The sequence below is a fragment of the Mustela nivalis genome, assembly GCF_964662115.1.
Source record: "Mustela nivalis genome assembly, chromosome: 5".
Lineage (NCBI taxonomy): Eukaryota > Metazoa > Chordata > Mammalia > Carnivora > Mustelidae > Mustela > Mustela nivalis.
Genome location: NC_139024.1, coordinates 71,768,996 through 71,783,720, shown reverse-complemented (window position 1 = coordinate 71,783,720; position 14,725 = coordinate 71,768,996). Strand labels below are relative to the sequence as shown.

The following is a 14,725-nucleotide window of genomic DNA, read 5'->3' as shown; positions in this document are numbered from 1 at the left end:
TTTCTACATATCCACCACAGAGTTTAAAAAAGTGCAATTTATACCGAGGCAAAATCACAAGTCACTACATATCACTAGCCTTTGGGAATAGCATGCGATAAGGCAATGAATCAAATATTAAACTCAAATGTCAAAGGTACAGTGCAATTTAATTTTGGACAGCTTAGATATTTCCTTGAAAGAAACTTTGGCAAACATTATTGTAATGTCTGAACTCATAGAAACACTGAAAAATAAATTAGGGCCCCCCTTTTATTTTTCATTTAACAATGATGCAGGTGAATTTAATACTGGACTTTATGAAGGACTCTTGCTCTAGCTCTGTCTATGTGGTCCCTATATGGGAATCCTATGTCATGAAGATGCTCTAATTAGTACCACGTGATCAGATTCTTCTTTGAATCTCTTGAACAGCATTTCTCAGGGAAGCTAAAAGACTTTAAAATAAAGTGTTAATTTTCATAAAGTGGTAACTGCCCAAAAACTGATTTAAAGGTTTGTGTGTTCCTATGTAGAATTTAAGAAACAAAACAAATGAACATATGGGAAGGGGGAAAATAAGAGAGGGAGGCAAAAAGTAACAGACCCTTAATTGTAAAGAACGAACAGGGTTGCTGGAGAGGAGGCAGGCCTGGGAAGGGCTAGTGGATGATGGGCATTAGGAAGGCACATGTGATGACCAGTAGGTGTTATTGTAAGTGATGAATCATTTAGTGATGAATCACTAAATTCTACTCCTGGAATCAATATTACACCATATGTTATCTAACTAGAATTTAAATAAAGATTTGAAACAAAAAAAAATAGGGGTAACTGTTGGCAAGGTAAGAAATACATAGGAACTTTCTGTATTTTCTGTTCAATTTTCATATAAACCTAAAATCTAAGAAATAAAGTCGATTAATTATTTTTAAATGTGTGTTTTAAGAGATAAAGCAATATATATGGAGGAAAACTTTTTTTTTTAAGATTTTATTTTTAAGTAATTTCCACATCCGATGTGGTGCTCAAACTCACAACCCTAAGATCAAGATCGAATGCTCCTCCAACTAAGCCAGCCAGGTGCCTGAAGGAAAGCTATTAAATGTAACCACACACATTGCTTCCTCCTTTCCCTCAGTAGGGGTGGACTGGAGAATATGCAAATAGAAGAAAGTTAGGAAAAGACAGCCAGTATCTTTCAAACTGGATTTTCTATTTTAATGGCAACACACCCTTGGAATAATATACAATGTAAAACAAACAAACAAAAAACCTTCACAGACAGGTTTTACTTTCTAATACAGGTTTAAATGAAGCAAGGGTTTTCAGCTGTAGCCCAGGACTTGCTTTTAAACCCTAAGAGTATAAAAAAGTATAGTTTCCATTTTATGAATCCCTGAGTTACAAACATCCCTAACATAAGGAGTAAGACTAGCTGGCCTAGACCTCTAACCATACTAAAGTCACTTTCAATAATGGTCCTCCAAAATTCATATGACAAATAATTACTGAGTAACTACTAATTGCTAGTCTGTTGTATACATTGGTTAGTCATATAATATGGCAAGGGAGATGGAGTAACAATAAAACAACAAATTCATTATTTTAAAATGAGAGTCATGTAGAAAACAGATACAATGATATTGTAATAGCACTGTATGGTGAGAGATGGTAGCTACCCTTGGGGTGAATACAGCATAAGTCATAGTAGAGCCTTATGGACTGACTACTTCGTATACCTAAAACTAATGGAGCATTGTGTGTCAACTATGCTCAAATAAAAATTAAAATTGGAAAAAATAACAACATAGGTGGAGACACCTACTGAGGAACACCGATTTTCTTCTTTCTATCCAAAAATTTTCTTCTTTCTATCCATATTAAGTTAGTCCCATCAGTAATCATGGCTCATCATGGCAAGAGCTTTCCAACTCATTATTGGTAGAACCATAGGAGCTTGTGGTTCACGAAAGTGAAAATAAAACTAAGATCATATAAGATAATGTATGTAATATGTAAAATCTACGTGTAGAATTATTTCCATTTCTATGAAAAAGTAGTTCTTAACATTTGATTTACAAACTTTACAATATCTTTTCTTTATGGTTTAAAAATTGTTTCAACAACATAAAGTCAAAATTGTGTAGAGGGCGAACTATTCCAACTTTCACTACTTCAATTGAGAAGCTACTCACAAAGTAGAAAGTTTAAATAAAACCAAAATAGTTCGGAATTTTCATTTATCTGCTAAAGAAAGAGAAAGCTAGACATTTCATATCATAAAATTTTACCAACCAACGACTTGTATATTTCAAGTTTACAAAAGTCTTAGTAGACAGAACGAGAAAGTTGACATATTTTCTAAACCTTGAGCTGAAATGGAACTGAATAGAGAAATGAGCATAATAGAAGAAATGCAAATATCTTCCCAGACTATCTCAATGTTGCACATATTTTAAGAAGCAGTCTGTACTTTGCGAATAAACTGAGTTGCCTCATATGTGCAATGTTTGTTTTCATTCCAGATGGCTCATATACTGACTAATTTAAGTTAAGTAGTAAATGAAGCTAAATCCACAGCTTCCTAGGGTTCTAACCCAAAGCTGCAATGCTTCCCATACAACACAATGGAACAATAACTTGAAGAGGTCTCATACTTAACATGACAGAGTGATTTGTCAAATGAGATATGAATAACAAACCTTGGTTAATCTAAATTTTCAAGTATTCTGAAACCTGAACTAATAACCGTATACTGAATGATAACTCTCATCCACCCAAACTCTCCACACCACTGCTGTGAAAAATAAGAAGCAAACAGAGGAGGAGAGCTGCAGGAAGAGAAACAAGAGGGAAAGCACGACAACAAAACATATTATTAGAAACAAGTGAAAAAGTAAAGCATAATATTTCTTTTGTCCTTTCTATCTTTATGGAAATGACATGTAAAAGAAAATGAAATTTGAATCCGGAGATTCTAAGTTCACAAAATGCACACACGAGTAGCTGGGTAAATGTGAGCATGTTATTTAACTTCTTGACATTATAATTTCTTCACTGGCAAACCAGGCATTATTTCAAGAATTGCTAAAGACTTTACATTTCTAAATGTGTCAACAAGCCCCATATTGGCTGTTATTTTGCTTTGTTTTTCCAGAGAGCATGTAAATTTTAAAACCAAAAATTAATAGTCATCACTAGTGTTCTGTGTACATGAAAAAATGACTTTGATATAATCAGGTGCTTAGCTGGAAGAAGGGTAATAATTCACCCTGATCAGGTTTATATCTCACTTGCTATGGTCAACAATAAGGGTAGTGCAGTTGCCAAGGAAGTAGCTCAAATTTGGAACTGTGACAAGGTTCAGAGAGACTTAGAAGCATATACCTTGTTTAACAGCATGACTAGAGTGAAATCTAGCATTAATGAGACTAATATACCACTACATATTAAATTTTTTATGTTAGAAGAAAAGAGTAGCCTCGTATTAGCATATGTGTTTTGTTTTTAGGCCCTTGAGAACAAGAAGGCTTATTTATAAAATCTCTATTCATTTCAATAAATTATGCATGAATTTTAATCAACTAGCAAATGAACAAGTAATTGTTCTGCAGCAATATTAATATTCTTCATAACTTAATACGCTATCAGATCCAGAGGTGTGGTGCAAATAAATCCCAATTGCATACTAGGTATCAGCTGAAGCATGCAATCCCCAAATTACAGGATAAACTTTGCCAATGTTACCAATTAACTTTCAATTAATGACTTACATTCATTACTCTAGATCTAAACCTATTATACAATCGTAATTGTACATTCAAATCATTTATTTATTTTATTTCAGATAATTTCAAAAAGTGCCTTGAAATCAAGATAAGTCATTATGAAACTATATCCTCATCCAATTATTTCTATTACAACACTATTTTATAAACATATGTATCACTTATTAACATTTGGTTAATTAATAAAATGCAAAATCAGATCTAGAAGTCACTAAGCCAGTAAACATCAAGGCAAATGGCACTTCTACATTCACCTTCCCAAATAAATAAATCAAATACGTCTCAGTTCTATCACCTTCCAAATTGTTTCATTTACTCATCAAAGAAGGCTTGATTAAAAGCTTCTCAAGATTAGCATTCTTACCATCAAAGAAGGCAAGGGCACTGAACTTGTCCCCTCATGGCCACTGTAACAAATGATCACTCCCTGGATGGCATAAAATGACGAGACTTATTCTCTCATGGTTCTGGAGGCCAGATATTCGAAATCAGTATTGCTGGGTCAAAATCAAGGTGACACAGGGCCATACCTCCTCCAAGTGACTAGGAAAGAATGAGTTCCTTTCCTTTTCCAACATCTGTGGCTATGGGTATTCATTCCTTGGCTTGTGACCACATCACTCTAATCTCATTGTTCACCTTCTGCTCTTCTCCTTGTTGTCAAATCTCCCTCAACCTCCTATTTAAGGTCACGTGTGAGTGTACACAGGGTCCACACCAATAACCCAAGATCTCCCCGTATCAAGACCCCTCAATCACATCTTCAAAGACCACTTTTCCCAAGAAGCCAACAGTCATGGGTTCCAAGGATGAGTACTTTTTGGTCTTCGGGGCCATTTTTCAGTCCACCTCAGAGACATACTATGATCTCATCCTTCTTCCTGGGAACTATCTCAGCTCTATCTTTTCTCCAGTTGTTTAGAACCCATGAGCCGAAAACACTTTTAGGAAAGTTTCATAGTTAGGTTTCGAACAGTGGAAACTATCAAGAGCAAATAATTTATCCACACTGCCTTTTTTTTTTTTTTTGCTATTTATATTTTTAAGGAAATAAAAACAAAGATGAACATTATCACTTCAAATGACTACAGGAGTGAATGTTCCTTTACCATATCTAAATTCCTGTAAAAATCAATTATTAGGCTGTTTGCCTTGGAGACAGATATTTTATTTACTATCATTTATTTTCCATTTATCCATTATTGAATGGATCACTTCAAAATCAATGTTATTCTATTTCTTTATCATCCCCCTCTTCAAAATTCTGATCCAGTTCCAGTTAAAAAAGAAAATTCACTAGTTCATGCTTCATGTTGTTTAATTTTCTTCCTCATCACCTATTTAAATGCTGAAGTAAAGGGAAACAGACAGTAGAGACTATGAGCAGGAAGAATGACATCAGTGCACCAAATTATTCAAGCATTTATTTATCACCTACAGTCTCATAATTTTAAATCATTTTAAATTATACCCTAAAAAGATAACAGCATAATTTAAGGGTACTTGAGTGGTTCAAGAAACCTGAAATAGTAACAATGATGAATAAGAAGATGACCTTACTTCCAATAAGAAATGGAAAGGAAGGTATGGATAATTAGAAACATTTTCTTTGGACATTTAATATCATATGCATGACAACATAATTTGTTTAATTTTTCCTTAGATGTTGAAACATAAGGTATACATTTGAAAATTTCAGATTCATGAACAAGTTTTCTCACAGATGCACACTTTATGAACTGCAAAGCAGATATTATGAGAAGAGTAATAATTCTTTCATGATTTTCACTCTGACTTCCCTGATACTTCAGATTTCCAGGCCTAATAAACTCCTTAAGGAGCCAAATACCTCTCCATTCACTCTTCTGGTTATTATTGCATATTTTTTTGCTGATATCAATGATGTAATTAGTAAATTCTACAAATGATCGTTCAGACAAACTACTCTTTTAGTTATGTTTAGAATTTGTGCCTTAAGGGAAATTTTTTAAGCCAAGTGATCTTAAAATTTAATATATTGAAGTCCCTTTTTAAATCCAACAATCCAATTGCTGGATACTTTTTCCAAGTCATGTCATTCAGATGGCTCCTAAGCTTGACCTGGTGAAATAAAGTTAATACTAAGACAAAACAGTTTGGATGTTGTTAAACCTGGGGTTCCAATGCCAGCACCTAGACCAAGTATTAATTAAAATGTGCTGTCATCTATTATCATCCATGACAACTAGATGAGTGTTACTGTATACTTACAGTAGACTATGGAAAGAGTGTGCACTGTGACCTGCTGCCCACACTTACAACACTTCACATACCAAAACTTCTAAGAACCATGAAATACATATGATTTCTGTTAAGTATAAAGAAATACAACGAGAAAATGAGAAAAATGAGAAAAAAAAACTTTGAATAGCAAAGCTCTCATTTAGTGATATATATGTTTATTTATAGTACTTTTTTTTCAAAAAAAAAAGATAGATTTATTTATTTATTTATTTATTTATTTATTTATTTATTTTACGGGAAGGGAGAGTGACAGCATGGTGGGGAGGGGCAGAGGGAGAGGGAGAAACTCAGTCAGACTCCGCACTGAGTGTAAATCCCTGTGACTTGAGCTGAAAACAAGAGTGGGTTGCCCAACTGACTGTGCCACCCTGATGTCCTAATGCTATGTATTTTTACCCATGAATAGTTACAGAGAGCTAAACAGGAGTATCTTCATTTCCTCCCAGTGGTTTTTCCTTAAGGGCAGTTGCTCAAATGATTGAGGATTTGTGCTAATGGTTTTGAGTGGGCTGAGAAAAATTACTTAAGTTTCTGAAATGCACAGGACAGTCCCACCAAATGAAGAATTCTCCAGTCCAAAACAACAACAGCCTCCTCTAGAGAAACACAATGACAATGTTAAAAATAACTTCCCCTCCGCAATCCATGGCTTAGGCTTACCTAAAATCATATCACTTCCATTTCTATTTCTCAACAGGGCAGTGAAGCAGAATTTTGAAGAAGAGGTTGCAAACCCTGAACAGGTGATCATGCATTCACACAGGCTTAACCATGGTTAATGGGGCATAGCTAAATGGCATTTGATGATACAGCTTGCTTATGGGAAAGTGAACTGATAATGTTTTTGGAAAACAATCTACCAATATAATAACATGAAATAAAGATGTATTTAAAAATATAGTAGGGGCGCCTGGGTGGCTCAGTGGGTTAAAGCCTCTGCCTTTGGCTCGGGTCATGATCTCAGGCTCCTGGGATCGAGCCCTGCTTCGAACTCTCTGCTCAGCAGGTAGCCTGCTTCCTCCTTCTCTCTCTCTGCCTGCCTCTCTGCCTACTTGTGATCTCTGTCTGTCAAATAAATAAATAAAATCTTGTTCTAAATAAATAAATAAATAAATAAAAAGTAGTCTCACTTCTGGGAATTTAATATAAGAGGAAATTTTTTTTTAAAGATTTTATTTGTTTATTTGACAGTCAGAGATCACAAGCAGGCAGGGAGGCAGACAGAGAGAGAGAGAGAGAGAGAGAGAGAGAGAGAGAGAAGGAAGCAGGCTCCCTGATGAGCAGAGAGCCCTATCCGGGGCTTGATTCCAGGACCCTGGGATCATGACCCGAACTAAAGGCAGAGGCTTTAACCCACTTAGCCATCCAGGCGCCACTATAAGAGGAAATTTTAAATCTTTGTTTAGAAGAGCAAAAAAGTAAACAACCAAAATATTCAACAACAGGAAAGCAGAGACACAAATTACGGTATATCTTTTCAACAGAATTTCACACCAACTTCAAGAACTCAAGTTGTCAAGTTTATATAATACCTGTCAGGGGATAGTTAAATATTTACGTCTTTCAGAGCTTGCATTTTAAAAAGTATATCCCTATGGTGGAAAAAATGAAAACCACCAACCATCACCACCAGAAGGAAATACACCAAAAAGCTACCAGCAGGGGTGGGCAAACTTTGGGACCACGAGTTGTTTTACCTTTTCTTTTATCTCTGCTTCCAGTAAAATTTATAATGTGCTTGTAAAACTTTCTCATCATTACATTCGCAGTATTTACCAGTGTCTAGCTAAGTTCAATAATAGCACTGGAGAATGAAATGCTGACTCAACAGCACCTTGAGAAAAATAAGTCGCTCATGCCACAATAAGAAAAAAACGTATCTATACAAATTCTGTCTATTCGAGACAAGAAGATGTAGTCTATAATTTCAGTGTGAGGGCCATCATTTGGAGATGGCAATAGTAAAATTCTGTATATTTATTTATTAATTTGCTTAATTTATTTTCAGATGATGAAATTAAGTCCTCAAAATGTAGGATTTACCACCTTGAGCTTTGAACCATATAGGTAGCAGATTGCTCTGACATTGATACACAGCACCTACAAAGTGTTACTATTTAATTAAAGGAGTTAGTTGACTGGAACAAAAGAACATTTTCTAAGCAATTACTTAGTAACCAAGTGGCATCAGATGATTTATCCAGCTTGTGAAAAAATAAATAAATAAAGGGCTCAGCTACAAACAGATAATAATTCTTCATCTTTTAGCCAAATCAGATCAATAAATTTTTAAAAGGATTTTCCATGTGAAGAAAAAGTATTATATATATTAAAATCTGACTATACAGTATTGCTTAGAAATGTTATCAAAATATACAGTTGCACTAATATCCGAAGAGACCAAGAACTTGAGTTTCTTGAACAAAATTTAATTCAGGGTAGGAAACAAATTCTGAAAATAGGCCACTCTTCATATTAAACAACCATTTTGTCTTTCAATCCCTGTGTGATGTGTATTCATTTTTTTTTTTAAAGTGGAAGATCTGTAGAATTACAGTATTTAATCTCAATGACATGGCTCTTTTCTGCTGCCTAAAGTGCTGAAATAAGAAGAATCATTTCAGCAACGAAACTGCAAATTTTGCATACTGAATTTTATCTCCTATGCATTACCATGGCATTTTATTCATCTTGATTTGAAAACATTGCGGCAATAACTTTATTACCTGCTTCAAATAAAAAGGCACAGCAGCAGCATGCTATTTTAGATCTGCCAGCAGAAAGTAAAAATAAGGTTAAGTTCATATTTAGGGGATGTGAAAAGGTGAAGGGATTCTGAAAAATGAAGTTTATTTGCTTTTTGACCCATATAATTTAACTCTGAGAGGACTATGAATTTTTCTCTCATTTTGTCCCCAAACTAGACTCTGTCTCATTAGTTAACTAGGCAATGAATTGGTGCAGAGTTAGGAATTACGCAATGATCAAACAACTTTACAAAAGCGTCCTTTGGTCCCACAATCCAAATGGCAGCAAATCACATATGTTATGATAAAAATTATGGATCCATTTGATTGAATCAGAAGTTAATACAGAAGATTTCTCTTATGGGCACTGAATCCCTTATTTCAGCTCAGTCAGAGCTAAAACTGTTCATGCATTTAAAGGAAAGAACATCCAGTTGATTCCAAGAATAACAATCAGGTAAGTAGTAAAACTGGAAAAGCCTTCAACTCTGTTTGGTTCCCTCAAGTCTAGGACCATAAATAGATGGTAATCATATCAATATCTCACCATCACCTGTATGAGGTAGAAATAGATGGTAATCATATCAATATCTCACCATCACCTGTATGAGGTAGGAGAATATATATATTAATACATACATACATACACACATATTTTCAAGAAAAAGGAGGGGAACTGCATTTGTCAATGACAATAACACAGTAAGTATGCCTAGGTTATACAGGCTATTAATCCATTCTAGGTTAGAGGCTGAAGGACTTAGAGTAATACCATTTATATTTGTTTTACATTAATATGAACTAATATATAATGGCTGACTCCTAAACCAAGAGGTAGCCAATTAAAAGAAAAAAACTCCATTGCATAATCTCTATAATGAGATTATGATACTTCTATCTATCTACACACAAGTACACACATGTATACATGTATATGTACATGTACATATAATCTGTTTAATGTAATTAGAAAAAAAAAGTATTATTTAAAAATATCCTGGGGTGCCTGGAGGCTCAGTCAGTTAAGCGCCTGCTTTCGGCGCAGGTCATGGTCCCAGGGTCCTGGGATCCAGCCCCACATCAGGTTCCCTGCTTTTCCCTCTCCCTCTGCTGGTCCCTCTGCTGTGCTCTCTTTCTCTCTCTCTCAAATAAGTAAAATCTTTAAAAAATAAAAATATCCTGACTCTTCCACAGTTAGAATATAAAAACATGGAAAAATCTCATGAATCTAAATTCCAAATTTTAAGGTATTTTAGCACTATGTAATTAGAAGAATTTTCCAGCATCTAATTGTAATCAAACACAACCTACATTTGCCAACTGGATCCCTGGGTCTAAATAATCTGTTGCATTGACTGTTTATAATATAACACATAATAAGCACATGTTCACTATGAATATGTACTTTGTAATTATTCCAAGTAAATTCAAAGCAATGCATGGAGTTTTTATGTATGTGTAGCTGGCAACAGATGGCCATGAACTAATGACTTAGTGCAGTCATGGAATTAGGAGATACCGTTCAATGATCCTGGTTCCCATGCATGTAAAAATCCAAAACTTTACTTATCTCAAGTTAATCAGGAGAACTATTATTTATCTCTTATTTCTACATGACTATGGAGGGTACAGAATGGCCATCTTTTAACTAGGCATATCCTTCTATGTACACAAGTGCTAGATTGACATTTTTAATGAAAAATAATTTATGATGACATGGGGAAAACAACTGAATAAGACTTCAGTCATATAGATAATTCCTCTAGATAACAGGCTTTATATATGCACTACTAACCACAGAACAGTCATAATTTTAAGATGCCTTTTTGTTCAAAAGCATAAATCTTCAGAGACTTTAAAGATCTTCATAGCAAAGAAACTATGTCCTTAGCTTAAACAGCAACTCAGTTTTGTAATGTAAAGATTTCCAATACAGATTTATTCCGAAGGACAGATGACATAATTTAGCAATTATAGAGCATTTCCTCAATTTTGAGATAAAACAAAACAAAAAACAATTATGTGCCCTACTGAGTTAGATGTTCTTGATTAAACTGGGAGATAGAGAACTCATCAGATGCCATTAGTGGCTCCAGAGCAACTCTCCCTGATGTACACAGGTAAAAGTCAGGCAATCTGAACAGAGATTAAAGGACAGAGTTCTGTGCATCTCTACTTAAGTCTCTGAACCAAGAAAAGCAGGTTTCTATGGGTAATTTGAGAGTGTACAGGCATAACGATAATAAAAAAAAAGGTGATGTTGTAAAAATAGAGCCATCAATGTGGTCACTATAATTATAAGGACATCTGAATACCTATTTTAATCACACAGTTCTATTAGCTTTCCTTTAGGGGACAAAAATACCTTTCTCCAATAGTTGAAGTGCCATCAAAAATAAAATCACCACACCTAGTTTTATCATCAAATGGAAATAGGTAGACAAGAATAATTATAGACCTCTCTGATAAAATAACAAGATGGTGACACTCTAAAGATATTGAACCATGTTAATGGTTACCAGTCAAAGGACACTTTACACTGCTTTGACAGCTCCACCAGAAAGAGAACTTTGATTTTCATTCCCTTTGACCACCCCTATTTCCACACCATAATGGGGTATCTGGACATTCAGAATACCAAAATAAATTATATTATATAAAACATAAAATATTGGAAAGCAGCCCAAGTTGTGAACCATCAGTTCACAGAAAGAGAAAATAAAGTGTGTCAAGACCATAAGTAACACAGTTATTCACAAAGGGGCTGCGCTCTTCTTTCGCAGCTACTGCTGCTAAATGGCAAGAAACCTCACTATTCTACTTTGACTAACTATCATGCCTTTTAAAAATAAGGACATGAAATGGCTACTGACCTAGACTGTTCATATATTCTTTCTGTGAACTTCAAATTTTCCATCCTTCTGCAACATTAGCCAGATCAACTGAAAATTTGCTAGGGGAAAAATAATGCGTAAAATGTGCATTTTCATGGACACTGAAGTATCTTGTAAACATTACTTTCATCAGTGGACTGAAGATAACTAAGAATTGGGTAAGGAAATTTATTTTAAATAATATAAAGAGGAGAAAAGAAGTATGCTTCTTTGGCATAAATTTTTTTAAAATGACACACATATTTAACTTGATAACTGAGAGATCTCCCTATATCATACCTGAAGGCCACCATTTCTTGTTCCAAAGCCATATGCTTTTTTTTTCAAATATGTATGTTTTTGTCTACATTCAAGTTTTTTTTTTTTGAAGATTTTCTTTACTTATTTGACACAGACTGAGAGGTCACAAGTAGGCAGAGAGAGAAGAAGGAAGCAGGCTCCCTACTGAGCAGAGAGCCTTACACAGGGCTTGATCCCAAGACCCTGGGATCATGACCTGAGCCGAAGGCAGAGGTTTAACTCACTAAGCCACCCAGGTCCACTACATGCCAGTTCTAAATTAAGAGTCTGACACTGGGCAAAGGTCAAGAAGATTAGTTTAGAAATTAATCAGAGGTATACCAGATACATTACTCCTAAAAAAGCAGAAATGATGTGTTTAAAATGTTGAAGCTCTAAAGAGAGAGAAAGAGAGAGTGAGAGCATGAGTGGAGCTATGGGGAGTGGGGGCAGAGGGAGAGATAAATTTTTTTGTTGTTGGTTTAAGATTTTATTTATTTATTTATTTATTTATTTATTTATTTATTTATTTGGGGGTGGAGGGGTAGAGGGAGAGGATCTTTAACAGATTCTGCACTGCACATGGAGTCTCAGGCTTCAATCTCATGACCCTGAGATTATGACCCAGGAAGAAATCCAAAGTGGGATGCTCAACAGACTGACGCACCCTGCAGAGAAAGAATCTGAAGTAGGCTCCATGCCAAGTGAGTAACCCAACTTGGGGCTTGATCTCACAACCTGAGATCATGACCTGAGCTAAAAATCAAAAGTCTGACACTTAACTAACTGAGTCACCCAGGTTCCTGGGCCTGGATATTTTTAATATTGTTTCAAAAGTTAGTTCATTTTAACATATAAATGCACATCATATTAAATAGATACTTTATGGGTTGTAAATGTAAATTCTCTTTATAAATTCAAATGTCAGTTATGTGGTGAGTAAAAGGACAATGGTCAAGTCTACATTCCTTAAGCCATGATGCCAGCAACTTTTCTTGAGGCTTATCTAAATATTTTTTTTCCTTTTCCTCTTTAGTTCTTGAGCACCTAGAAGATAAAATTCTACATTATTTGTCTTTGAGTTTGTGTTTTCAGGGCTTGGCATATTAGGCAATCAATCAATGGCTGCTAAGTAAATACATGTATGAACAAATGGAAGAAGTGAACAATAAGAAGATAATTAAAAATAGAAGGTAGGGTAATACCTAGTCTTGGTGAGGATATGGGACAAGTAGAACTCTCATGTTTCAAGTTGGACTATATATTAATACAACAAATTTTTAAAACTCTGTAAGCCACTACAAGCTAAAGCAGAACATTAGCCCACCCTATTATGTGGAAATTCCACTTCCAGGTATAGGCTCCCCTCAAAACGAGTACATCCTGTTCCTCAAAAGTCATGTACTAGAATATTCAAATATCAGTATTATAAATAGCTCAAAAGTGAAAACAAATTACACGCCTAACATCAGTAAAATGAATAAACCACTGCAGTCACCAGATACAAGATTTTATAAAAATGATATCAAATGATCCACATGAACAAAGGAATAAATTTCATGAACTCAGAGAACTCAGAGATAGAGAACTCATGAACTTCATGGGAAGCCAGATAAACTACAGAATTCCACTGATTTAAGTTACTCATCACTGTTAGAAGCCAGGGACAGTGGTTACCCTGAGGGAATGGGGGAGTGATGTGAAAGGAGGGAGGTGGGCTTCTGGGGTACTAGCAATATTCTTTTTAAAGAATTCTTTTCTTTTTTAAGATTTATTTATTTATTGAGAGAGAGGGTGAGAGCATGCGGGGGTAGGAGGCAGGGGAGAAAAATCCTTAAGCAGATTCCCTGCTGAGCACAGAGCCTAATGTAATGTTCAAACCCAGGACCCTGAGATCATGACCTGAGCAGAAACTGAGTCTGAAGCTCAACCAACTGAGCTACTGAGGCACCCCCATAATCTACCTTTTTTAAAAAAAGGTATTTTATTTATTTATTTGAGAGAGAGAGAGAAAATGAGAGGGGGTAGGTTCAGAGGAGAAGCAGACTCCCCGCTGAGCGGGGAGCCCAAGGAGACTGGATCCTGGGATGCCAGGATCATGAACTGGGCCAAAGGCAAATATCAGTATTATAAATAGCTCTGAGCCACCCAGGTGCCCCCCCCAATATTCTACTTTTTGATGTGGATTGTGGGCATACTTAGTTTGCGAAAATTCATCAAGCTATACATTTATAAAGTCCTATTTTTTAATGTACAGTGTTATGTCTCATTATACATAAATAAGAAACTAAAATATAGATAAGGAGAAAGATAACTGTGTATCTAATTGGTCCAAATCTCCTGCTCATAAACACATCTCCATCACACAACTCAGGGACTATCAATACAATGTGAGTCTCATCCTAACTGAGATTTAAAATTCTAAGGCATTATTTATGGCAAAATCCAATTTAGTCAGTTTCTCTTGAAAATACCTAAATCATTGGAAAAGAAAAATTTTTTTTCTATACTTTATTGCATCAGCTCTTTTGGCTTCTAAAATTTTAGAATATCTATCTTCAGAAGGATGTCTATCTGCAAAAGTATTGGTATTAAAATCTTCCTGCCTTTAAGATGGGTCAAGTTCATCTTGTTGAGTTCCACAGTCACCTCTGAATATTAAGTATGAGGTCATTCCATCATATAAGGGCATCAAGTAAACTTACTTTCTGCTTTGTAACTATAAGTTATTGAGAATTATTTATTTGAATTC

General features: G+C 35.1%; 1 protein-coding gene across 7 annotated transcripts in view; it reads right to left on the bottom strand.

Annotated features, from left to right (window-relative positions):
- PTPRK (protein tyrosine phosphatase receptor type K) overlaps nucleotides 1–14,725 on the bottom strand; it is a 560,500-nt gene that overhangs the window by 232,903 nt on the left and 312,872 nt on the right. The gene's annotated exons all lie outside the window — the stretch shown is intronic.